Consider the following 27,977-nt stretch of genomic DNA (forward strand, 5'->3'; position numbering starts at 1 on the left):
TTTATAGCGATAAAAGTTTATTAATAAATTTATTTATAAATTCTATACATTTTGTATAATGAATTAATAAAATAAGTTGCACTTTAATATTGGGTAAACTAATCTTGTGCATTAACCTTGGAAAGTAAAATAAGGGTAATTAACATTGGTAAAGTTACACAGGGTAAAATAACTTTTGATAACATTAACAATGGAAGTTAACAATGCCCTGTAACTTGATGAATTAAAATAACCTGAAGCTTAACCTTGTATATTAAACTTTGGTGAGTATAACAAGGGAATATTTATTTATTTTTGTGTAACTTCCAGAGGGTAAGTCTAACAATGAGGACTTACACTGGTGAAAGTGCCACCTCTCACCAATATACATAACAATGGAGACTTACACACTGGTGAAAGTGCCACCTCTCACCAATATACGTAACAATGAGGACTAACACTGGTGAAAGTGCCACCTCTCACCAATATACATAACAATGGAGACTTACACACTGGTGAAAGTGCCACCTCTCACCAATATACGTAACAATGAGGACTAACACTGGTGAAAGTGCTACTTCTCACCGATATATATAACAGCATGAACAAGCGAGGCGTCCCGGCTGGCACTCCGAGATGAACTCTATGCGTCCTAGCTGCAGTCCGATACCCTACCCCTCTCAACAAAATGCACCCGCCATGTGCACTAGCAAATTCTATTTGAATCATCTGCTACGAAAAATTTGATTGTCTCGGCACCTTCATATTCCTCATAGACCAAGTTAGATGTTCCACATAAACCAAGCGAGCACTATGCAGCAGCCAGTGAAGAAGTTAGATATTCCTCATACACCAAGCAAGCACCAGGGAGCTGCCAGTGAAGAAGTTAGATAGTCCTCATACACCAAGCAAGTACCAGGAAGCTCCCAGTGTAAAGTTAGATATTCCTCATACACCAAGCAAGTACCAGGGAGCTCCCAGTGTAGAAGTTAAATATTCCTCATACACCAAGCAAGCACCAGGGAGCTGCCAGTGAAGAAGTTAGATAGTCCTCATACACCAAGCAAGCACCAGAGAGCTGCCAGTGAAGAAGTTAGATAGTCCTCATACACCAAGCAAGCACCAGGGAGCTGCTAGTGAAGAAGTTAGATAGTCCTCATACACCAAGCAAGCACCAGGGAGCTGCTAGTGAAGAAGTTAGATAGTCCTCATACACCAAGCAAGCACCAGGGAGCTGCCAGTGAAGAAGTTAGAGAGTCCTCATATACCAAGCAAGCACCAGGGAGCTGCTAGTGAAGAAGTTAGATAGTCCTCATAGATCAAGCAAGCACCAGTTTAGAAATTAGATAGTCCTCGTAGACCAAGCAAGGACCGGTGTAGAAGTTGGATATTCCTCATAGACCAAGAGAGCACCAGGGAGCTGCTAGTCTAGAAGTTATATATTCCTCATGGACCAAGCAAGCACCAGTGTAGAAACTAGATATTCCTCATAGACCAAGCAAGCACCAGGGAACTGCCAGTGTAGAAGTAAGATATTGCTCATAAACCAAGCAAGCACCAGGTGTAACACCTAGCTGGACTGCCTAGGGTGCAGTCGGGATTTGTCTTTTTTTCATTAATATACTTTATCATCATATTATGATCCTCAGAATTGTATCATGTATGAGGGGTATCATTGCTTGTATTTTTGCCAATATTTCTTTTTGTACTTTTGTTTCTTTCATTGCACATTTGTGTGTTGTTCTTACTGAAGGGTAACTGTATAATGTCCTTTGCATCACGTTAATTTAGTTAGTTTACGTTTAACAATATGTCACTGGCATTTTTTTTTCTTTTAGGGGTTTAGTTATGGTATAGTTTGGATGAGTTAGGACAAGACAAAATTGGGCTTAATTATCATACACCCGATTTTGTCTTAACTCCGGGGAAAGGGAGCTGTAACACCCATGACCTTCCCTCCTAGAGTTCACACCCAGGGAAGCCTTCTCCAAGAGGTCAGCCCAGATGACCTCTGGATCATCTTGTATGTTGATTAAAAATTCCTGGGTTAGTCTTAGTCAGCTAGTTTCAAGTATGTAATATTTCATGATACTCTTGTCAAACATTGCAATGGAATTAGACCCCAGATTTAGACCCCATGGATCTCCCCCTTTTAGCCAGGTCAGAGGTCAGTCACACACATAATTAATAATTCCTCTCTTGAAGAGTGTATGGTGAATGTCACACAAGCTTAATGGAAAAATTCTTAGAGTGTTTGTGCACGTGTGGCCCGACCTCTTGCATTATTGTAGGTAACAACAGCAAATCTCCCCTCCCCCTTTTGGGGTATATATATGGTCCTGTAGCAGACTTAGTTTTAGAGAGAGTGCCAGACACCAGGGTCCAGAGTGGGTCTGTGAAGAACATCACACAGCCCGGGAGAGACAGAGTGAATCCATCGGATGGAGACAGAGGTCTTAAGGTAAAGTGTGATCTCTGAGGGTTTTGTTCCATGTCTAAATTTCTTAACTATTGGCCAGTGTTAGAGTAGGATTTATAGTGGTGATTAGCGTAATTTGTTCTCAATAAACTCATGTTAAACATCACGTCTGTGTCAATTGTTGAATTGAATGTTGACCTCTGGATATAGTTTGCTAACAACCGTCCCATAATTAATGACAGTTAAAGAAAGAGGACTCTCCAAGTCAAGCAATGTTTCTTGCCTTGTTGCTTGATATAGTTAATGGACAAGGCAGATGGTGGCAGCATAGTTAATCCTATGTAGCATTTCCTTGAAAGGGTACCTTTGGTTCCAGTGTAACCATTAGTGGTACTGTATGGTGGTGTTACAAATGAGTAGTAGTGTTACATTATTAGTTTATATTTATAGTGGTGTTACACAGGGAGCTGCCAGTACAGGAGACAGATATTCCTCATAGACCAAGCAAGCACCAGGGTCTATGAGGGTCCTCATAAACCAAGCCAGTGTATAAGTTAGGTATTCCTCACAGACCAAGCAAGCACCAGGGACTTGCCAGTGTGGAAGTCAGATATTCCTCATAGACCAAGCAAGCAAGCAAGCACTAAGAAACTGTCTGTGTAGAAGCAAGATATTCCTCATAGACTAAGCAGGCACCAGGAAGCTGCTAGTTTAGAAGTTAGATATTCATCACAGACCAAGCAAGCACTAGGAAACTGTCATTGTAGAAGTTAGATATTCCTCATAGACTAAGGAAGCACCAGGAAACTGCCAGAATAGAAGTTATGTATTCATAATAGACCAAGTAGGCACCAGGGAGCTGCTGGTGTAGAAGTAAATCTAACCTTCCACACTAGCTCTGATGCTTCGTCTATGAGACACGTAATTTCTATAGAAGAACAGCATAATATATCTTAAATATTACTCGCTCCGTAAATGAGAAACCTTTATGGACATCCAACTAATTAAGTGACGGTGCAGCATTTTCATGAGGTTGCTCACAATTTCTGAATTGTTTATTGGAATAATATTCAGGTAATGTCTTGATATGTATATTATACATTACTCCTAAAATTAATGATACTTGCAACATTTATGCAACATACTTACAATAACCTTTTATTATTAATATGGTTACCAAGACTTTTTTTGTCAAGACAGGACAGAGGTTTAACAAGATTTATCACTGATGTGTACCATTCTTTGCCTTTTTAATTGTTCAAGAAGGCTGAATGTTTTCCCATACTCAAAAGGTTTAACACCCAGATGAACCTTTCTGTGAATCTTCATATTCCCAAGTTGACTGAATCTTTTGCCACACTCTGGACACTCATAAGTTTTATCACTAACATGCACCATCCTGTGCTTTTTTATATATTCAAGACGGCCGAATGATTTCCCACACACTGGACACTCATAAGGTTTATCACCAGAATGTGCTATCCTATGCCTTTTTAAATGTCCAAGATAGCCAAATCGTTTCCCACACTCTAGACACTCGTAAGGTTTATCACCTGAATGGGCCATCCTGTGGCTTTCCATATGTTCATGACGGTTGAATCTTTTTCCACACACTGGACACTCGTGAGGTTTTTCCCCTGTATGCACTAACATGTGCCTTATAATCCTGCTACGTATTGTGAATCTTTTCCCACACTCATCACATTCAAAAGGTTTAACACCCGTATGAAACTTCCTGTGAGTCTTCATATCTGTAAGTTTACCAAATTTTTTCCCACATTCTGGACACTCGAAAAGTTTATTACTTGTATGCACAAACATGTGACTTATAATAGTGCTACGGTCTGTAAAGCTTCTTCCGCACTCAGTACACTCATAAGGTTTAACACCAGTATGCACCATCCTGTGTTTTTTTTACATGTTCAAGACGGCTGAATGTTTTCCCACACATTGAACATTCATAAGGTTTATCACCCGTATGCACCATCCTGTGCCTTTTTATATGCCCGATATAGCCAAATCTTTTCCCACATACTGGACACTCGTAAGGTTTATCACCAGTATGCGCCATCCTGTGCCTATTTAGATGTGCAAGATAAATGAATGTTTGTACCACACACTGTAGAGGTTATCCTTATGCACTATCATGTTAATTTTAATACTGCTGTACTACAAATCTTCTTGAATGCTTGGCACTCAAAAAGAGTCCCACTCTAGACACTGCTGCTGGGGGGTTTCTTTCCTTTAGTTAGTGCAGACTTTGTGAAACTTATCTCTTCACAATGATTGCACAAGTTGTTGAGGGGGAATCTCCTGGAGATGCAATATTCCCACTGGGTAGGATAATTAAGCCAGGCATGTTGTCTTATATTTTGGAGTTGGGGAGTAGCAGAGACCAGTCCGGGTAGACAACGGAGGTGGTGGCTTTCTCTTCTTTCCAACTGGGTTTCTCTTGGTGGCCGAGGCGGCTCTGACAACCAGCCACATTGTTTGTCGTTGATTTAGGGCTGCAACTATATTTCTTTGCTCCTATACCTACCGAAGGTCAAAATGCAGCCAAAAATTAAAGTTTTTTACATTCACATATTTAGAACATTACATTAAAATGCCTACTCTTACTGTGCAAAAAAACAGCGTTGAATGTAATGAAACGCCCTTTTCTGCGTGAGCCCTGAGGCTCCCTGGAACAATCAGACTGATATACGCTATATTAGTCTGGGGCTTTCAGTTAAAGGAGTTCTGCCTACTGGGGACCACGAGCCAGAATCTGGCCCTCTCAGAGAGGCGCAGGGAGCAATGGCCTAAGGAAACCCCCTTGCATTTGGGAGTATTCCATATCTGCCATCGACCGAGGTTAGGGACCCAGAAAAGTTGGCATTTCAAAACAAACCCCACTTGGTAGTATACTGCAAACCCAAGACCAAACTGAGAAACAGAACTCCCCCAAAAGAAAACAAGGAAACAAGTGAACTGTACAGACCCCCCTCCCCCACCCCCACTTCTTAGTTTTGAGGCTGAGCATCAAAAACAAAAACGAAACTGCCGACCAGAGGGAGGGTGCCAGGGAGCCTCTGGGGCTCATCTAGAAAATGGTATTTCATTACATTTAACACTGGGTTTCTGTGAGGAGCCTCTTCAGCTTCCTGGAGCAACATTACCAAAGATAAGTAAAAGAGGGACTTATCAAGAAGGAGGCCACACCGCGTGCCTCAACTCGAAGACGAGACAACTGGCTGAAATGTGCAACCCGAGCCCTACACAGGAACGACTTGGACCAAGAACATTCACCGAGTACAGGGTGGCCAGGACCCTGTTCGACCTCCAAAGCCCCCATGCCCAGGACCAGGACATGATCCCGAACATAGTGGCGAGAGCTGCATACCAAGGAACATTAACTCTTAAATGGCGCAGTACTTATATATATATATACGATTGAGGGTCTAGCACACAATTTTAAATGCCCCGTGAGGACCCCGATTGTAAACAGACACCATCTTTAAAAAAAATCCACCGTACGACACCATTGTCTGCAGGCCTCAGTTATCTGACAGAGACCATGGCGAAGGCATCATGTACCAGCAATTGAACCCGCTCAGCGCAGCATTCATCGCAAGCTTTGACTGAGGAGGAAATTCATCAGGAATTGTTCCAGGAGGGGTGATGAACCTGATATTGACTACTCCGACATAGATCAGGACTACACACAGCCCTCAGATGTGGATACAACAGATAATGAGAGTGACCACGCGGGGGTGCCATGAGGGTCAGGTCTAGTTTGTCACCCATGCCTCCTCGCCCACATTCAATAATGTTCACCATAACTGTACATCTAAGCTTGTATGGTGAGTAAAGGCAATAAGACGTAGCTACTCACACAGTCAGCTGGTGGCGGTTGCCCTCAAGGCCAGACGCACTAATATTTCTCCTCCAACAATATTGTTTGTGGTGTTATTATGCTATATACACACACATTATATATAAGTATCTACCTGTTTTATTCACCATACCTGTACAAATAAGCTGGTATGGTGCCCAAAGACCATAGTGGCCACCAGTAAACAACTTGATAAGTCGTGCAGACAACGCACCTCCCTCACCAAAATGGCAGCTCCCAAACTACTCCTATTGCTGTTATTACACTCTAGACACACGTTATTTATAAGTATCTACATTTGTGTTCACCATAGCAAACCACTAAGTTGGTATGGTGAGTGCAGTCAATAAAAGGTGGCCACACACAGTCAGAAGACGATGCCACCACCACCCTCCCTCCCACAGCATTACTCCTCCCTCCATGGAGCACAGCGCTGAATATCACCACAATCCTGCTATTATCAAAATCCGGGTCAGTTTTATCACAGTCAGGGGTCTTCTGTAATACTATCATTGCTAAATAATGCCATGAACATATATATTTTGACATTTTTAGGGGATGCTGTGGTCACAAGCAGAACAGAAGTGCTGTGTGCTCATGGTGCGTACATCAACCTTGGTGGCTCGCTCAATACTGAAGCTCTCACACCCAGGAATGTTAGCCACGATTTTTTTTCTAGGTGGCATCTGTTAACTATCGGTCGTGGCTGCACTATAGCTGCCCCTATCCCATGCGGGGCATTTAAATTAAGGCGCTAGACACTAAAACAGCTATTAACCCTTTAACTGCGCAACACGCCTGCAGGCCCAGGCTTCAGGTGCGCAACGCGCCCTTATTTTTCACGTTCCATTCAAAACTCCCGCGGATACATGGGGTTCACATCAGCTTCCTCAGGGCTCTTGTAAACAGACGCCATCTTAAAAAAAAATCATGGTCCACATTGCCGGGTGTCAGAGCCTCAGTAGTGAGTGAGCAACCAAGGCTGGCACTCGCAGCATGAGCACACAGCACTACTGTTCAGTGTGTGACCACAGCATCACCTAATATTGTCAAAATATATATATAATCTGTTTTATTTAGCCATGATAGTATTATAGAAGAGCCCGAGTGTGATAATGACTGGGTACAATGTTCAAATATCAGTGATTCAATGCTGTTCACGATGTTCACAGCACTAGCCACAGCACCACAGCATTATTTCGTCCATCTAGGAATCTTCAAACGACTTTTTAGGTTCCTTTTCAAAATAAACTTGTGGTCAATTATTCATTTACAGGTATTAGTGACCAGGATTGTGGTTATAATGAGTGTTGTGCGTAGGAAGGAGGAATTTTGGTGAGGGAGGGAGGAAGGGAGAGAATTGAGGTAGCCTCACTGTGTGGCAGTAACTCTTGTTTTGCTCACCGTACTAGCTTCGTGGTTCGCTATGGGAACACATATGTACATGGGTATATACAGTGTGTGTGAATAGTGTAATAACAGCACCAGGAGTATGTTGTGAGGAGCTATTTTGGTGAGGGAGGTGACGTCGTAATCGTGGCGTCGTCTGCTGTCTGCTGTGTGAATTGTCATGCAGTGTATGGTGGCCATTGTACTGTTTGGACACAATACTGGCTTACTTGCATAGTTCTGGTAAATAAAACATGTAGATAGGTATATATAACAAGTGTAAATCGTGTAATAAATACAATAACAGTATGGTGGGAGGAGCAATGTTGGCGAGTAAGATGTTGGAGTGAGGGAGGGCTGGCTGGGTGTGGCTGCTCACACTCGCGGTGTTCTGAGTGTATTGATGGTGAATGTATATAGTGTGTGACAGTGTATAGTGTGTACATATGTTGTAAATATACATAAATGAACATGAAACATTGGTGTGAATAATTGTATGATTTGGAGGAGCAATGTTGGCGAGTAAGATGTTTGTGGAGTGAGGGAGGGCTGGCTGAGTGTGGCTGCTCACACTCGCGGTGTTCTGAATGTGTTGATGGTGAATGTATATAGTGTGTGACAGTGTATGGTCTGTAAATATTGTATATATACATAAATTAGCATGATACATGGTAAATATGTGCAACATATGTGTACACAAGTGTCATGCACGTAACACAGTGTCCTCAGACAGCACGGATGTTTTACTGCCATAATATAGTGCACGTGTTCATTATACATAGGATTAGCACGTAAAAACAAATAAAATGTATTTGGAACTGTGCGCAAAAAATGAACAAAAATATATTTGCGGCAACTCGCGCGCCCCGCCCTGGGCACCTCACCGGCCCCAGGAGCTTACTGCACGGGCGAACGGGAAATGATGACGTCACGCGCCAACTTACGGACCCCATAGCAGCCAAAGTAAGTACAAGTTCGAATTTTTTTTTGACATACCCATACTAGGGGAAGGGTTTTTGACGCTTTTTAAAAAAAACAAAAGAATTTTTTAAAGAGAATTTATTTCCTGCGCACTGGGGGTGTCATATTTATAGGCCGCGCAGTTAAAGGGTTAATGTATTGCGCAGTTCCGGTTTTGTTTCCCAAATCATCTATATATATGTATTGTGCAGTCTAAGGATTAAACTGCGCATGGCATATATATACGCCAAGGCCTGATATTACCATAAGTTAAATTTTTCAAACTTGTTCTAACGCTTTCAAATTTATTGTGCATAATCTACTAGGCAAATATTCTAACTTTGTCTAAATGATCATCAACGTAACTTGAAGAACAAGGAAATTAAAAATAATTATAAAATTTAATATTGAAAATTTCAGCTTTTCAGATCAGCTGCATAAATATTAAATATCTGCAATTGTTCATTAGGTGATATTATGCTCTCAAAATAGTATATGATCATCATTTTAATAGATTTAGAATATAGATTTTCAGTTTAGTTTACTGTAAAAAAAATCGTCAAGATAGCATTTGAAATATTCACCAAATTCAGACAAAATTTATAATGCAAAACTTTTAGTGTTTATGAAAAATCCATCCCAATAGGATTGTAGAACAGACAGCGGCGCACACTACAGTACAACCTCGATTCAATGTACCCCGATTCAACGAATCTCCGGCTAGTTCGCACACTTTTTAGGCCGGATTTACTCACCCGGCTCGACGAACAATGGTTCATCGAAGTGGGGGATGTTCGGATTTGCTTACAATGTCGAGACAAGAGTTCACAGACTGGTGGAAACTTTCACATTCTATCACAGATTACAATTATTAATTCCTTCATATGACAAGTTTGATCACACAAGTGGACCACACAAGTGGACCGCACAAAAGGTCCATAAGTAGTCCACAAGCTTACGATGTTGGGACAGAGTTCACAGAGTGGTGGAAAACTGTCTCATTCTATCACAGATTACAATTAATAATTCCTTCATAAGACAAGTTGGATCACACAAGTGGACCACACAACAAGTGAAGCATATAAACCAAACACTAGCCAGAATGGTCCACAAGAAGTGACGCATATTAACCAAACACCAGCCAGAGTCGTCCACACAAGTGAACGACTGAGTTTCAATGATTTTCGTTCACCAATTTGTGGCACACGTATCTTTGTAAATTAATTTAAAGGCTGAAGCGTGAATAGCTAGCTAATGTGTTGAAATCTTCTTATATACATTTTCTGTGATGAAACAAGACGAGTGAGGGTGGACAGATAAGGGAATACTGTACAGTAAACCTCACTTTACAGTGAGGTTTCACTCACTTTCGTCTGTGTTGTCTTAGTTCAGTGACCCATGACTTTGAACGTTTCACATTAATAAATCATTTCTAAAACTGGTGTTTTAATAACTCTTTATTATCCTAATTAAACTAAACTAAATAAAACCAAAAATATACTGTAATAAGATAGATATCTGCTACAGTATTTGAGAAATTATTCACGTTATTGGCGGCACAACTCCGGCACGAGTGGACGGGTCTAATCCCTGTCCACACAACGCCATGCTTGTTGTGTTCGATTTCGTCTCCACAGTTTAGTGATCTACGGCTTTGAAATAATAAAATTAATAAATCAGTTCCAAAGTATTTTTTATAGCTCTTATTACCGTAATAATGTTGCTAAACTAAATATGTAACCCAAAAATATATAATTTGATGTAAATTGAATATTTGAGAGAAATTTATGTTACTGGAAATCGAACACAACACAAGGCGGTGTTTTGTTCGATTTCGTCGCCACAGTTCAGTGACCTACAGCTTCAAAATAATAAAATTAATCAATCAGTTCCAAAATAAGTATTTTTTATAGCTCTTATTATCGTAATAATATTGCTAAACTAAATATATAACCCAAAAATATATAATTTGATGTAAATTAAATATTTAAGAGAAATTTATGTTACTGGATCTGGCTTAAACACCAGCCTACTGAATGGTGTACGTGTAGACTTTGTCTGCGTTCGTACGGTATGCACCCAGTGCCCTTAGCTTTGTCTGCGATTGACGTACAGTATTTATCCGCTGGTGGAAGAATAATTGTGGAATTTACCATTTTTTTTACTACAGCTCTTTGGTTATAAAACAAAATGTCTCAGGGGCTTACTAATAGTGCCTTATTAATGCCAAAAATGAAGCAATATTTTGCAAGAACTAGTAGCAGAAAATCAACCAGCACAAGAACAGCCATACCCAACACAAGAACAGTCGTACCCAGCACGAGAACAGCCGTACCCAGCACGAGAATAGCCGTACCCAGCACGAGAACAGCTGTTCCTAGCACAAGAACAGCCATACCCAGCAAGAGAACAGCCGTACCCAGCACGAGAACAGCCGTACCCAGCACGAGAACAGCCGTACCCAGCACGAGAACAGCCGTATCCAGCAAGAGAACAGCTGTACCCAGCACGAGAACAGCCGTACCCAGCAAGAGAACAGCCATACCAAGCACGAGAACAGCCGTACCCAGCACGAGAACAGCCGTACCCAGCACGAGAACAGCCATACGCAGCACGAGCACAGTTGTACCCAGCACTGGTACAACAGCCATACCCAGCACGAGCACAGTTGTACCCAGCACTCGTACAACAGCAGCCAGCACCAGCTCAGAAGCAGCTGAACCCACAGCAGCAGCGAGCACCAGCAAAGCTGATGCAAACATCTAAAAACATCGTGTGCGGCGTGAACAGTTAGAACAAGTGTTAAATTTAAGTGTGTACATAGTGTTAAAATTAAAGTTGCAGTAATTTTAGTGTACAATAGTTTTCATAAACAGTATTGTAGTATTCAACATACAGCAGAACTACTTTTAATCAACACAGTGCTAACGGCATAATGTACTGCAGTACGTATTTACTGTAGAGCATTCACAACTTTACGAAACTTCAAGATGGACATAACTTCAACAATAAGGTAAATTTATGAATTACAGTATTTTTTAGTAGAGAAGTAATATATAGGTACAGTATGTAATATGATAATGCATTTTTATTGTGTACAAGAAAAAAAAAAAAGACTGACACAAATGCCTCCTGAAGGTCACCTCTTGCAACGAATCCAATGCTCCAACAAACTGGGGTTGGTCCCATATAGTACGTTGAATCGAGGTTGTACTGTATATGTAAAAATGGTGAGAATCAGTCAGAAACTGAATTTTTTTAAAGTGACTCAATGTTGAAACTCTAGTTTTGAGATAATTGAAGTTGAAGTTATCAATGACGTATAAGGTAGTTCTAATACATTAATTTACTTGTATGTTTTAATAAACATTGTTTGGCATTCGTACTCAATTATGTGAAAGTTGTAGGTCAAAATGTGTTGAAATGAAGTCAAGAAAAAATACCCCATCCCCCCAAAAAATATAGGGATAATTATAAAAATTATAATGATTTGGGGGCTATATTTAATATATATACTCTATATAAGTCAAAAATTCCTAATCTGGTTCCTAATCATCAAAACAACCTAAAGAAACAAGGAAAATAGAGTTTGAAATCTGTGAAAAAATCAGCCAAAAAACCAGCGTTGAATGTAATGAAACGCCATTTTCTGGGTGAGTCCCGGAGGCTACCCGAAGCTTTCCCAGGCTGATATGCTAATGTCAGACTTTGGCATCAGTCATGTGTATGGAGTTCTTAGGCCTACCGGGGACCACGGCCAGAGGCAAGGGGAGCAATGTCCTATAGAAACCCCCGTGTGGTTGGAAACATTCTATGTCTGCCATCGACCGAAACAGGCACCCAGAAAGATAAGCGCCTCAAAATAAACCCCTATTCTGGTTAAAATTGCTACCAAAAGCCGAACTAGTGGATAGAACTCCCCAACAGAAAACAAGCAAACTAGTGTGACGTCACATGTCGCCGCGCCGCTGTCTGCGCAGCTCCCCCCTCCCCGGGAAGGGTTAAGGGGGGAGCCCCAGACCCTTCACGCCGGCTACCCACACCTCAGTTCTTGAGGCTGGATGTCAAAAACAAAAAAAAACGCCGACCGGAGGGGGAAGAGGGATGCCGGGGAGCCTCCAAGACTCACCCAGAAAATGGCGTTTCATTACATTCAACGCTGGCTTTCTAGGGGGAGCCCCGTCGGCTCCCCGGAGCTAACTACCCACAGACGGAAAAAGAGGGACTTACCTGGGAGGCGGTCGTCGCTCACTCCTCAACTCGAAGTTGAGTCAACTGGCTGCAACCGCCGACCCAAAGCAACACAGGCCCGACGGGGCCCAGGGACATTCACGAGGTAACGAGCAGCCAGGACCCTGTTCGACCGCCAAAAACCCCGCGCCCGAATATCAGACCAAGACATATTCCCAAAGACGGCAGCAAGAGCCGCGAACTTATGGACGTCATGGGCACTAGGATAGACCACAGGCTGGCTGGACTTGATAACCCTGCGGACGACCTGGGAGAACTGAACCCGTGAACAGGGAAGAAGGGAAACCGGATCAACCCAAAGAGCGTCCTCGGACACAGAAGCTGTGGCGCACAAATAACGGTGAAGCGCCACAACCGGACACAAAACATGATGCACCCCCGGCCGGACCAACCAAGCATCAACCACCCACGGACCCCTCCAAAATGCAGCAGTCTCATTCTTCGCCAGAAAAGAAGGAGACGGCTGCAAGCGAACAAAACAATCTCCACAACCAAAAGAGCAGAAACCCCCTGTGCCGGAGGAGAGCATGAAGCTCCCCTACCTGACCCCCAGAGGCTAATGTCAACAAGAAAAGAGCCTTGGAGAAACAATCCCGGACCGAAGGGGCCACAACGAAACGAGGAGACGAAAGGTAAGCGAACACTCTGTCCAAAGACCAAGACAGCTCAGGCCGCGCATGAGCAGGCCAGAGGTGAAACAAGGCACGAGACAGCTTGCGAAACGGCGCAGACGTAACATCAATACCGAAGGCAAGCTGAAGCGGCACTGCCAGTGCTGCACGATACGAGGCGACAGTGTTAGGCATAAGATGACGGTCCTGAAACAACTAAGAGAGAAAGGACAAGACCACCCTAACAGACAACGAACACGGCAAAGACGCAAAAAGAAACAGAAGGACCGCCAGGAAACTTCATACTGTCGCCGAGAAGAAGCCCGCAGGTGAGACACCAACAAAGAGGCCACATGATCACCACAGAGATGATGATAGACTCAAGTAAAAAAACCATACGCAAAGACTCACGGAGAAGATCGAACCAGCCACGTGACGTACCGGCCCGATCTGCTGAAAGAGGCGGAGCCGTGGGAAAATACTCTGGTTCGGACACCGAGCAAGCAGCACCTGAAACCAAGGCTGGGCCAGCCACCAAGGGGCCAGAAGGACAACTCTCCCCTGGTAAGTCTCCAAGCGAGTCAGGACCTGGAGTAACAGCCGAACCGGTGAAAAGAGGTACAGGAACCCCCACCTCGACCAGTCTAGCCAAAAGGCATCGACCTCGACAGCCTCGCGATCGGGGAAGGGCGCCGCATACACGGGAAGACGCCGTGGCCACGCCGACGCGAAGAGGTCCACCTCGAAGCGCCCGAATGTCTGGCAAAGCCAACGGAAGGAATCATCATTGACTGTCCACTCCGTGGAGAGGGGAACGAAGCAAGACAGGCTGTCGGCCAAGACGTTGGACACTCCCTGTACGTGAACCGCAAGGATAGCCAAACCCCGAGAACTCAGCAGATGAGTCACCCGAAGCGACCAACCCCAAAGAGACAAGGATCTCATCGAACCCCCGCGGTTCAGGCAATGAACCACCGGAGAGCAGTCTGATTGGAGACGAATCGTCGATCCGCGGGCGACCCAAATCCTCCGAAGACCAAATCAAACTGCCGTGAACTCCCGCACCGTGCTGTGAGCTCGACGGAAGGACGGATCCCAACGCCCCTGACCAGCCTGGTGAGCACTGGTCACAAAGCCCCAGCCGAGAGACAACGCATCCATGTACACATCGAGCGAGGGCTCGGATAGGCGCCATGGCACTGAACCCCAAAAAACCCGAAGAGGAAGCCGGTGACGCAGCAGCCAATGCAAGGCCCCAGGGGGTCGAACCCAGCAATCGCGAGAGAGGCGGAAGGGGTGACCCCGAAGGAACCAGAACAGCCGACGAAGCCAAACCCGACCCGGCGGGTAGACTACCATCGCAAAGTTCAAGCTCCCGCACAACCCCTCAAGCAACCGCCGGGTGACCTGAGGGCCCACCAGAAACAGACGAAGGCGGGACCGCAGCCGCAGGAGAGACTCCGGAGGGAGAGACAAGGAGGCGGTCCGAGAGTCCCAAACGAGACCCAGCCAAGTCCGAACCTGAGAGGGGACCAGATGGGACTTCCTCCAGTTCACCAAGAACCCGAACCCGGCGAGCTGGGAAAGAACCAAATCCCTGGCTAGCAAGCAAGCCGACTGGCTGGGAGCCCAAACCAGCCAGTCATCGAGGTAGGCCAACACCCGAACACCTAAGAGATGCAAACGAGCCACCACGACCCGCGTAAGGCGCGTGAACACGCGAGGTGCCAGGTTCAACCCGAACGGGAGACAACGAAAGCGGTAACTCAGATGCCCCACAACAAAACCAAGCCAGTCCCTGAACCGCGGATGAATCGGGACATGCCAATAAGCGTCCCGGAGATCCAGGGAAACCATCCAAGCGCTTGGCTCCAAGAAGAGCCGAATCAGAGACAGTGTAGTCATTCGAAAGGAGGTGCAATGAACCCAGGGGTTCAGACGGGACAAGTCCAGAATGAACCGCAGGTCCGCACAGTCCTGTTTCGGGACCGGAAATAGACGGGAAACCCATCTGAGGGACGACGTCATTTCGACGACGCCCAAGCGAACCCACTCCAAGATGACCTGACAGAGCGCAGGGAAAGAAACCTGCCCTGCCAGCCCCGACCCCCCCAAAAGGGGGGAGGGGCCACCCAACGCCACCGCAGGCCGACAGACACGACCCGAAACACCCACGAATCGTGGGACCAGACGTGGGCGAACAGCGCAAGCTCTCCCCCCCCCCTCCCCCCCATCGCCCAGACAATGGGGCAAACCACAAAAGGGCCGGCGCCTCTTACGAGAGCCAGAACCCCGCACAGAGCGAACACCGCGCTGACCAGACGAGGGGCGGGTTCGAATTTGTTAAAATTCTATTTATTGTGCTATTATGTTGGGACTAGTTTTAAAATGCGCGCCTTTACGTCGCAAACAATTTGATACCAAAATGAAAGATGTAACACAAAAATTTATGTGAGAACACTGGAAAGATATAAATAATTTTCTGATGATGAGCTTCCAGAATTAAAATATTTGTTAAAATTCCAGTTATTGCTCTATTATTATGGGACTAGTTTTAAAATATGCGCCTTTTTATTGCGACTGATACCAAAATGAAAGACGTAACACGAAAATTGATGTAATCAAACTGAACGAATAAACGCATTAGGTTGCAGTGGATGGGGAGCCGGTCAGCTGAGCGGACAGCACTTGTGATCCTGTGGTCCTGGGTTCGATCCCAGGCGCCGGCGAGAAACAATGGGCAGAGTTTCTTTCACCCTATGCCCCTGTTACCTAGCAGTAAAATAGGTACCTGGGTGTTAGTCAGCTGTCACGGGCTGCTTCCTGGGGGTGAAGGCCTGGTTGAGGACCGGGCCGCGGGGACACTAAAGCCCCGAAATCATCTCAAGATAACCTCAAGAAGATACAAATTGGTGCTCGTTCAAGGGTAACTTTAGGCTTTTTTGAGGGGAAGCACTCCAGGCTTTTGTACATTATATTCATACACCTCTGTAGGGAATTTAATTGCGAACACAATAATACCAAAACAAGCGACATAGCACGTTAATTAAGGTGAGAAAAATGCAACGAGTATGCACATTTTACTGATTTTGTGCGCTCACGGGTAACTTTTTCTGACTTTAGGCTTTGCTGTTGGGAGTCACGCCAGGCTTTTGGACATTATATTTATACACACCTGTAGGGAATTTAATTGCGAACACAATTAAATTCCCCGCTCGCCCGCACCATTGGGGCCATGACGTCAAAGTCTGTGGCACGCTCATGGGGTGCGCGATAGTGTTAAAGATAGACCACATGAAGTTACGTACATATTACATGTTACCCTAGACGGGACCACATGAAGTTACGTACATGTTACATGTTACCCTAGACGGGACCACAAGAAGTTATGTACATGTTACCCTAGACGGGACCACAAGAAGTTATGTACATGTTACCCTAGACGGGACCACAAGAAGTTATGTACATGTTACCCTAGACGGGACCACAAGAAGTTACGTACATGTTACCCTAGACGGGACCACAAGAAGTTACATACATGTTACCCTAGACGGGACCACAAGAAGTTACGTACATGTTACCCTAGACAGGACCACAAGAAGGTCATTCTTAGTGATAGCTTTAATAAGGACACTTCCTTTACCCCAACTTAGCACCCACAGAAGAACAGTTAATTTAGGAAGTATTAAGGGGCAGGCTGTCTAGACCATACAAATAACTGTACAAGATTTGTATCTAGTTTACTAATGACATTAAACAGACCACAATTAACAGTGGTAAGGTACAAGGATGTGTCAACAGCTATTGTATTTAAAGCCAATTTTTAGAGAGAGAGAGAGAGAGAGAGAGAGAGAGAGAGAGAGAGAGAGAGAGAGAGAGAGAGAGAGAGAGAGAGAGAGAGAGAGAGAGAGAGAGAGAGAGAGAGAGAGAGAGAGAGAGAGAGAGAGAGAGAGAGAGAGAGAGAGAGAGAGAGAGAGAGAGAGAGAGAGAGAGAGAGAGAGAGAGAGAGAGAGAGAGAGAGAGAGAGAGAGAGAGAGAGAGAGAGAGAGAGAGAGAGAGAGAGAGAGAGAGAGAGAGAGAGAGAGAGAGAGAGAGAGAGAGAGAGAGAGAGAGAGAGAGAGAGAGAGAGAGAGAGAGAGAGAGAGAGAGAGAGAGAGAGAGAGAGAGAGAGAGAGAGAGAGAGAGAGAGAGAGAGAGAGAGAGGAGAGAGAGAGAGAGAGAGAGAGAGAGAGAGAGAGAGAGAGAGAGAGAGAGAGAGAGAGAGAGAGAGAGAGAGAGAGAGAGAGAGAGAGAGAGAGAGAGAGAGAGAGAGAGAGAGAGAGAGAGAGAGAGAGAGAGAGAGAGAGAGAGAGAGAGAGAGAGAGAGAGAGAGAGAGAGAGAGAGAGAGAGAGAGAGAGAGAGAGAGAGAGAGAGAGAGAGAGAGAGAGAGAGAGAGAGAGAGAGAGAGAGAGAGAGAGAGAGAGAGAGAGAGAGAGAGAGAGAGAGAGAGAGAGAGAGAGAGAGAGAGAGAGAGAGAGAGAGAGAGAGAGAGAGAGAGAGAGAGAGAGAGAGAGAGAGAGAGAGAGAGAGAGAGAGAGAGAGAGAGAGAGAGAGAGAGAGAGAGAGAGAGAGAGAGAGAGAGAGAGAGAGAGAGAGAGAGAGAGAGAGAGGAGAGAGAGAGAGAGAGAGAGAGAGAGAGAGAGAGAGAGAGAGAGAGAGAGAGAGAGAGAGAGAGAGAGAGAGAGAGAGAGAGAGAGAGAGAGAGAGAGAGAGAGAGAGAGAGAGAGAGAGAGAGAGAGAGAGAGAGAGAGAGAGAGAGAGAGAGAGAGAGAGAGAGAGAGAGAGAGAGAGAGAGAGAGAGAGAGAGAGAGAGAGAGAGAGAGAGAGAGAGAGAGAGAGAGAGAGAGAGAGAGAGAGAGAGAGAGAGAGAGAGAGAGAGAGAGAGAGAGAGAGAGAGAGAGAGAGAGAGAGAGAGAGAGAGAGAGAGAGAGAGAGAGAGAGAGAGAGAGAGAGAGAGAGAGAGAGAGAGAGAGAGAGAGAGAGAGAGAGAGAGAGAGAGAGAGAGAGAGAGAGAGAGAGAGAGAGAGAGAGAGAGAGAGAGAGAGAGAGAGAGAGAGAGAGAGAGAGAGAGAGAGAGAGAGAGAGAGAGAGAGAGAGAGAGAGAGAGAGAGAGAGAGAGAGAGAGAGAGAGAGAGAGAGAGAGAGAGAGAGAGAGAGAGAGAGAGAGAGAGAGAGAGAGAGAGAGAGAGAGAGAGAGAGAGAGAGAGAGAGAGAGAGAGAGAGAGAGAGAGAGAGAGAGAGAGAGAGAGAGAGAGAGAGAGAGAGAGAGAGAGAGAGAGAGAGAGAGAGAGAGAGAGAGAGAGAGAGAGAGAGAGAGAGAGAGAGAGAGAGAGAGAGAGAGAGAGAGAGAGAGAGAGAGAGAGAGAGAGAGAGAGAGAGAGAGAGAGAGAGAGAGAGAGAGAGAGAGAGAGAGAGAGAGAGAGAGAGAGAGAGAGAGAGAGAGAGAGAGAGAGAGAGAGAGAGAGAGAGAGAGAGAGAGAGAGAGAGAGAGAGAGAGAGAGAGAGAGAGAGAGAGAGAGAGAGAGAGAGAGAGAGAGAAGCCTCAAGAAGATACCTAACGGTTAGGTTAGGTATCTAACCTAACCTAACGGTTAGGTTAGGTAGGGTCAACCTTACCTAACCTAACCTAACGGTTAGGTTAGGTAGGGTTGGTTAGGCTGGACACGTTCACGAAACAATGGGTATAAATTGGATAAGTTTAGATTTAGGAAAGACTTGGGTAAATACTGGATCAGTAACAGGGTTGTTGATTTGTGGAACCAATTGCCGCATAACATTGTGGAGAAATGGGTAGCTTTATTATTTCATAAGAAAAAAACCAGCGTTGAATGTAATGAAACGCCATTTTCTGGGTGAGTCCCGCAGGCTCCCCGGAGCTATCCCAGGCTGATATGCTAATGTCAGACTTTGGCATCAGTCATGTGTATGGAGTTCTTAGGCCTACCGGGGACCACAGCCAGAACCGGGCCCCCTACGAGAGGCAAGGGGAGCAATGGCCTATAGAAGCCCCCGTGTAGTTGGAAGCATTCTATGTCTGCCATCGACCGGAACAGGCACCCAGAAAGGTAAGCGCCCCAAAACAAACCCCTATTCTGGTTAAAATTGCTACCAAAAACCGAACTAGTGGATAGAACTCCCCAACCGAAAACAAGCAAACTAGTGTGACGTCACACACTGCCGCGCAGCTCCCCCCTCCCCGGGAGGGGGAAGGGGGAGCCCCAGACCCCCCGCGCCGGCTACCCACACCTCAGTTCTTGAGGCTGGATGTCAAAAACGCGAAAAACCACCGACTGGAGGGAGGGAGGGATGCCGGGGAGCCTCCGGGACTCACCCAGAAAATGGCGTTTCATTACATTCAACGCTGGTTTTCTGGGGGGAGCCCCGTCGGCTCCCCGGAGCTAACTACCCACAGACAGAAAAAGAGGGACTTACCCGGGAGGCGGTCGTCGCTCACCCCTCAACTCGAAGCCGAGACAACTGGCTGCAACCGCCGACCCAAAGCAACACAGGCCCGACGAGGCCCAGGGACATTCACAAGGTAACGAGCAGCCAGGACCCTGTTCGACCGCCAAAATCCCCGCGCCCGAATATCAGACCAAGACATATTCCCAAAGACGGCAGCAAGAGCCGCGAACTTACGAACGTCATGGGCACGGGGATAGACCGCAGGCTGGCTGGACCTAATAACCCTGCGGACGACCTGAGAGACCCGAACCCGCGAACAGGGAAGAAGGGAAACCGGATCAACCCACAGCACGTCCCCGGACACAGAAGCTGTGGCGCGCAAATAACGGCGAAGCGCCGCAACCGGACACAAAACATGATGCACCCCCGGCCTGACCAACCAAGCATCAACCACCCATGGACCCCTCCGGAACGCAGCAGTCTCATTCTTCGCCAGAAAAGAAGGAGACGGCTGCAAACGAACAAAACTATCACCACGACCAAAAGAGCAGAAACCCCTGCGCCGGAGGAGAGCATGAAGCTCCCCTACCCGACCCCCAGAGGCCAAAGCCAACAAGAAAAGTGCCTTGGAAAAACAATCCTGGACCGAAGGGGCCACAATGAAACGAGGAGATGAAAGGAAAGCGAGCACTCTGTCCAAAGACCAGGACGGCTCAGGCGACGCATGAGCAGGTCGGAGGTGAAACAATGCACGAGACAGCTTGCGAAACGGCGCAGACGTAACATCGATACCGAAAGCAAGCTGAAGCGGCTCCGCCAGCGCCGCACGATACGAAGCGACAGTGTTAGGCATAAGATGACGGTCCTGAAACAACCACGAGAGGAAGGACAAGACCACCCGAACAGACAAGGAGCTAACACGACGAAGACGCAAAAAGAAACGGAAGGACCGCCAGGAAACTTCATACTGCCGCCGAGAAGAAGCCCTCAGGTGGGACACCAACAAGGAGGCCACCTGATCACCATAGAGATGATGATAGACTCGAGTCAAAAAAAAACCATACGCGAAGACTCGAGGAGAAGATCGAACCAGCTACGTGACGTACCGGTCCGATCTGCTGAAAGAGGCGGAGCCGCGGGAAAACCCTCGGGTTCGGACACCGAGCAACCAGCGCCTGAAACCAAGGCTGGGCCGGCCACCAAGGGGCCAGAAGGACAACTCTCCCCCGGTAAGTCTCTAAGCGAGTCAGGACCTGGAGCAACAGCCGAACCGGGGGAAAGAGGTACAGGAACTACCAAGCAAACTTCTAAAGCTGAACCCCAGGGACGTGTACATTCACGGGGACCTAGCAGGGGGCGCCACCGAGGAGAACAGTGGAAGGGCAAAAACAAACTGAATAAAACGACAGAACCCCCCACCAGGCAAAAACAAAAAGAAAAACAAAACCCCGCAAGAGGACAGCGAACCCCAAGGAACAGAGCCGGCCGCGATGTCGGGAATTACAAGCTGAGCAGCACCCTGCGCCCCTACCAGTGCAAACTGCCTCTTACCCGCCGGTAACAAGGGAGAACAGAACACCCAAGAGCCCAACAGGCGGCCGAAAAACCGAAAGGTAAAACGGACCAGCAGAGGCAGACCCCGAGGAGCCTGTGGAAGGTGGCCCCAAGCCCCAAGGGCAGTACTTACAGGGCACCTAGGGAAGGCAGCCCTAGGCGCATGCAGCCCGAGTACTGAAGATAACTCCTGGCTCTCGCACCCACAAAACTAACACCATACGCAAAGCACAGTGCAGTAGCGACACCGGAGCCAGAGCACACGACCATCGCCTATAGCATCAGCCTCAAGAACTGAGGTGTGGGTAGCCGGCGCGGGGGGTCTGGGGCTCCCCCTTCCCCCTCCCGGGGAGGGGGGAGCTGCGCGGCAGTGTGTGACGTCACACTAGTTTGCTTGTTTTCGGTTGGGGAGTTCTATCCACTAGTTCGGTTTTTGGTAGCAATTTTAACCAGAATAGGGGTTTGTTTTGGGGCGCTTACCTTTCTGGGTGCCTGTTCCAGTCGATGGCAGAAATAGAATGCTTCCAACTACACGGGGGCTTCTATAGGCCATTGCTCCCCTTGCCTCTCTGAGAGGGCCCGGTTCTGGCCGTGGTCCCCGGTAGGCCTAAGAACTCCATACACATGACTGATGCCAAAGTCTGACATTAGCATATCAGCCTGGGATAGCTCCGGGGAGCCGACGGGGCTCCCCCCAGAAAAATAGAGAAAATATATTAATTCAGGAAAACTTGGCTTATTAGGCAAATCAGGCCTCACATAGTAGGCTGAGAAGTGCGTTCTGGCTACTAGGTACGACATATATATATATGACAATGTCAGACCACGGAGAAAAAATGAAATAGGAATTTCCTTAAGTACTTTCGTATATTAATACATCTTCAGAAGGAGTCAAAATAATACGAAATATTAATATACGAAAGTACTTAAGGAAATTCCTGTTTCATTTTTCCTCCGTGGTCTGACATTGTCACATTTTTAATCACGTGTTTATTTTCGTGATATACACACATATATATATACGCACACACACATATATATATATATATATATATATATATCAGGAAGAGAAAGTGGAACATTTGGGTGTTGGTTTCCATTTATTCACATAGATACAGGCATCAGAAGAATAAATGAGCAACTGGAAAAGAAGGGAAACAAAGGGGCCTTTACAGTACAAGTCATTACTTACTTTACGTAAGTGCAGTATCAAGATCAAGAGTGCAGTAGAGTTAGGGACCCCAGCAAAAGCTGGAGGGGAAAAGAGAGAAAGGAATAAGAGAACTAACCCACACACCAGAAGATGAGGAGATGACGAGTTTCAGTCCATCCTGGATCATTATCAAGTCAATTGTGTTTTATCAATGTCGTCGTCTCCTCATCTTCTGGTGTGTGGTTTTAATTCTCATATCTTCAATCCATGTTATTGTGACTCATCATCTACAGAGAAAGAAAGGAATACCCAGGACAGTTACCAGGACGAGCGCCAAGCATCAGCTCCTGTAGACAGACACAAAGTAGTGAAAGTTGTGTGATCAGAAACTGGAGTTTATGGAAGTTGGCATAAAACCACGAATATTCCACTGAAGAACAAACACTGTCAAAGACAGAGAAAACAAGGGAAAGACAAAGAACATAGTACTGTATGCAGATGATGAGTCACAATAATGTGGATGAAGAAATATTGACCAAACCACACACATTAGAAGATGAAGAAACGACGATGTTTTGGTCCATCCAACACCATTATCATGTCGACTGTGATGAGACGAGGGAGGCACAGGCATAAATAAGGCAAGAGAGAGGTGAGGAGGAAAACTTAGAGGAAGGTAAGAGTAAAGTGAAAGGTATGAAGGGACAGGTGTAATAAAGGGTGTAAGGAGGTAATAACAGGAGTAAGAATGGGAACGTAAGAAAAAGAAAAGAAAAAAAAATAAGGATGGGGTGGGCTTATGTTAGATCACGTTTGTTAGAAATTTTAGAACATTTAAGTGTGTACTGTGAAGAGGAAGAGTCAGCAGTAACAAAGCCTGGAATAAGATACTTGTTGGGTACCTTGTGTATCACAGCCAACTCGACAAGACGGCGTCTGTGTAGAGTAGAGGCAGGAAAGATTATCTTAGAAGAAGACCAATCAATAGGATGATTAGAATCCCTAATATACAGAAGAGAGCATTTTGTGTCTGCACACTTAACACTTCTTTCGTGTTCCTTAAGTCTGTCATTTAGTGTACGACCAGTTTCCCCAAAGTATTGGAGAAGACAAGACACACAGGAAATAGAGTAGACACCAGCAGTATTAGAAGCAGGAGTACAGTGTGAACTAGATTAGTATGAAGAGTGTTAGTTTGATGAAAGATGAGCTTTATGTCAAGAGGACGAAGGGTATTAACCCTTTAACTGCACAAAATGTCATATGATATGTGACATTGAAGGGGGGGGGGGTATAATTCGAAAAATATTCAAATTATGTAAACATTCCTTAAAAATTTTAAACAAATCTTCAACTTATTGGCTTCAGCTTCCTGAAACTTTCATCAAAATATTTTCAGAAATTGATTTTACACAAATATTTAAAAAAAATTACGTTTTGTTGATAAAGAGAACAGATCCTATTAACTGGAACTGATGGATACAGCAATAATAAAGAGATGCAAGTACCTGTCTGAGGAACAAAGAGGAAGAATAGTAGTAAGAAGTGATCACAAAGTGGATATGCAGCTGGTGCCTTCATAGCATTGGTGAGTAATATATAATAACACAAAGGTTAGGTTAGGTTAGGTTAATAATGAGTAATTATGTTATTATGCTCTATTTTGTTATATATCATATAAATACATTGCCCAATGTTATTATCTGTTACTTTCAACAATGTCCAAAAAATATTTTTTATGTGAATTTTTTTTTTTTTTTTAGGATTTTAGGTTTTTTCCTCGTTTGTTTATTATTTGAATTTGTTTTAACCTTTACATCCTGGAAAATGCATTCTCATCCCTAACTATGTGAAGCCAGAATTAAATTGTTAACAAATAAATCAGTTACAACTCTCAGAACTTGGGACTTTTGGTCAATTTTTTTTGGTCAATTTTTTCACAGATTTCAAACTCTATTTTCCTCGTTTCTTTAGGTTGTTTTGATGATTAGGGACCAGATTAGGGCTTTTTTACTTATATAAAGTATACCCCAAAAATATTCCCTAAATCATTATAATTATTATAATTATCCCTATATTTTGTGTTTTTTTTGGGGGGGGGGTATTTTTTCTTGACTTCATTTCTACACACATTGACCTACAACTTTCACATACTTGAATACAAATGCCAAACAATATTTATTACAACATACTGTACAGTACAAGTAAATTCATGAATTAGAACTGCCTTATTCAATGTCAATAACTTAAACTGCAATTATATCTATAACTAGAATTTCAACTTACTTCAGTATCCAAAAATTTTTGCAGTTGATTTCAAAATCTGAAGGTTTCAATATTCAATTTTATAATTATTTTTTATTTTCTTGTTTTTCAAGTTACACTGATATCACTTAGACAAAGTTGGAGCATTTGCCTAGTAGATTATTCACAAAACATTTGAAAGAGTTTCAGAAAATTTTAAAAACTGAGTTCAATGTCACACACCATATGAGTTTTGCGAAGTTTAAGGGTTAATAAGTGTTTTGAGTTCAAATATGAAAGGAAGGCAAAGCACAGAGCTAATAGTGTTGGAAGCAGTTTTTGGATGAAAGAAATTTCATTTAGCTAGAGAATAGGCACAGTTGATAAAATGTGAGGGGTAACCAAGGCAAGAGAAAGATTTATAAATGAAGGAAATTTCAGAATGAAGAAACTGAGGGTCACTGATGTGTAGAGTGCGGAGGAAGAGAAAGACGAGGACACTTTTCTTAACAGGAGGAGGATGGCAAGAAAAAAAGTGAATGTACATGCCACTATGTATGGATTTGCGGTAGACAGAGAAAGAGACCCCGGACACAGAGCTGTGAACGTCAAGAAAAGGAAGGAGGAAATTAGATTCCCTTTCAACTTTGAAATGGATGGAAGGAGCCAGATTGTCAAGAGAGGAGAGGAAAGGCTGGAAAAGACTTAGATAATGAGGCCATAAAACAAAAATGTCATCAACATAGCGAAGCCAGAGAGAGGGACGAGTATCAATAGAAGGGAAGAAGAATGGTTTCAAAGAATTCCATGTAGAGATTGGCAAGAACCGAGGAAAGAGGGGAACCCATACTGACACCGAAAGTTTAAGAGAAGTGTTTACTGTTGAAAGAGAAGGACTTAAAGAGTCAACACACAGTCTGATGAGTTTGAGAAAAACGTCAGTGGAAAGCAGGAGATAAAGAAGGTCCTCAATCGCCTTCTGGTTAAGTTAAGAGAGAACGTCAAGGCGAACATTAGTAAACAGAGTCGACATCGAGACTAAGCATCTTACAGGAGGGCTGCAGGCGTAGTCTTTCTATGAAGTCTTAAGAGTGACGAAGGTGGGCAGGAGAAAAAGTGCCAAGGTAAGGCGTCAGAGTTTTAGCTAGCCAGGAGGCAAGAGGATAGCCATTGAAGAGCCCATTGAAGACATGATAAGACAAAGAGGAACACCAGGTTTGAGAGTCATAGGTAGATCATAGAAATAACGAAGAGATGGGCAGATGACACGGAAATATTTTATAAGATCAAAGTCAGGAGGACAAAGACTAGAGAGCTATCTTAGTTGGCGATTGAAGGAAGTTTTAAGGCGATCCAAAGAGTTGGAAGTCAGAGCGGAGCTGTTAGAAAGACATCGTCAACTTGCAAAGAGGTGAAAAGAATATAGTGTATACAGTACTGTATACTGGATAGGATCAGGATCCCACTCAGGTTCAGTGAATTCGGAGTTACAGAGCATAGGTAAATCTAGCAAAGACAATGGAGTAAATGGAGTGGTAGGATGAGGCAGAGGTGGACTGACAAGAGTCTGGAGCAGGAGGAGGCATCAGAGAGGGGCAGTCATGAAAACTGGGGTGAAGAAGGACAGAAACAAGAGAGTGCACTTGATTAAGGACGGCATCTGAGAGAGAATCAAAGGTCAAGAGAATCTCCAACAGCTAGGACAGACGACTCCGCCACTGAAAATGAGAGGAGACGCAGGAACAGAGTTGGAGTCAGAAGGCGAAGGACATACCAATGTCTTCTAACCCGGCAGGGAGTTAGGAGAGGAGCCAGGTTTATATTTCTGACCGAGAGAGAGACAGCCGTACCAGTAGCAATGCACTGTATTGTGACAGCTTCCACAGTAGTAGCTGGGGCTTCCATTCTATAGGGGCCTCGTAGCCTGGTGGATAGCGCGCAGGACTCGTAATTCTGTGGCGCGGGTTCGATTCCCGCACGAGGCAGAAACAAATGGGCAAAGTTTCTTTCACCCTAAGTGCCCCTGTTACCTAGCAGTAAATAGGTACCTGGGAGTTAGTCAGCTGTCACGGGCTGCTTTCTGGGGTGTGTGTGTGTGTGTGTGTGTGTGGTGTGGGAAAAAAAAAAAAAAATAAGTAGCTAGTAAACAGTTGATTGACAGTTGAGAGGCGGGCCGAAAGAGCAAAGCTCAACCCCCGCAAAAAACAAAACTAGTAAACACAACTAGTAAACACAGTCTGGGCAGGAGAGTGGACAACACACAGATGACCGGAAGCAGCAGATGGACTATGGCCTGGATGGGAAGGTATTGTAGAGAGCCAAAAGACAGGAAGGGCTGAGAAGAATGATGGGGCCGAGATGGGAAGGGTTGACAGGGAAGACGGAGGAGGTGGGGAAGTGACACCAAGATGACGGGTAGGAGCTCCCCCCATTAAGGTGGAGGTAAGAGGCTCAAGTGTCAAGAGATATGGAGTCACTCTACCACCACAACACAATCAAATTCTCACCACAACGACTGACTACCAGCCCCGCAGGCCAGGACCACCGCCATAAGGGAGCCAGGGGAGGCGGGAGGAAGGCTGGAGAGTCAACATCTGAGGCTCGGCGGAACAATAACAATGGCCTCTTACTCGTATCTAAACAATATACATTATCACTCTTTTCTCCCTTATTTTCAGTTACATATTGTTTGCATTATGCATTTAAATTTAAATAGTTACAAAATCCGTCTTGAATTAATATTTTGCTATGATTGTGTTCGAATTTTATATACGAAACCGCTGCCTGGGTAAGGGTCCTGTAGCACAATAGGCTACATTCTCGACTCGTATTTAAGGGGACGAGACAAACGTTTTCAGGCGTTTCCATTCACCTGATGCCTTTGTTTCCCTAACAGTAACTCGGTACCCATGAATTAGAGAACTTTTGTGAATTGTTTCCCAGGGGCAGGTATAGTCTAGTATATTAAACATGGAAAAATGCCTTAAAATCAAATTTACTTCAGTCGAGTATATAAATAAATATGTTTATTCAGGTAAGGTACATACATACAAGTGATGTTACATTAATGGATCAATATATAGATAGAGCTAGTACAT

General features: G+C 44.9%; 1 long non-coding RNA gene across 1 annotated transcript; it reads right to left on the reverse strand.

The window, feature by feature from the left end:
• Positions 1 to 27,754, reverse strand: LOC138373270 (uncharacterized). Its single transcript, XR_011231095.1, has 2 exons — positions 27,387 to 27,754; positions 1 to 4,933 (listed from the first exon to the last, which is right to left on the reverse strand). It is a non-coding gene; the product is annotated as an uncharacterized lncRNA (long non-coding RNA).
• Positions 27,755 to 27,977: the final 223 nt, after the last annotated feature.

The sequence above is a fragment of the Procambarus clarkii genome, chromosome 5 (assembly GCF_040958095.1).
Source record: "Procambarus clarkii isolate CNS0578487 chromosome 5, FALCON_Pclarkii_2.0, whole genome shotgun sequence".
NCBI lineage: Eukaryota > Metazoa > Arthropoda > Malacostraca > Decapoda > Cambaridae > Procambarus > Procambarus clarkii.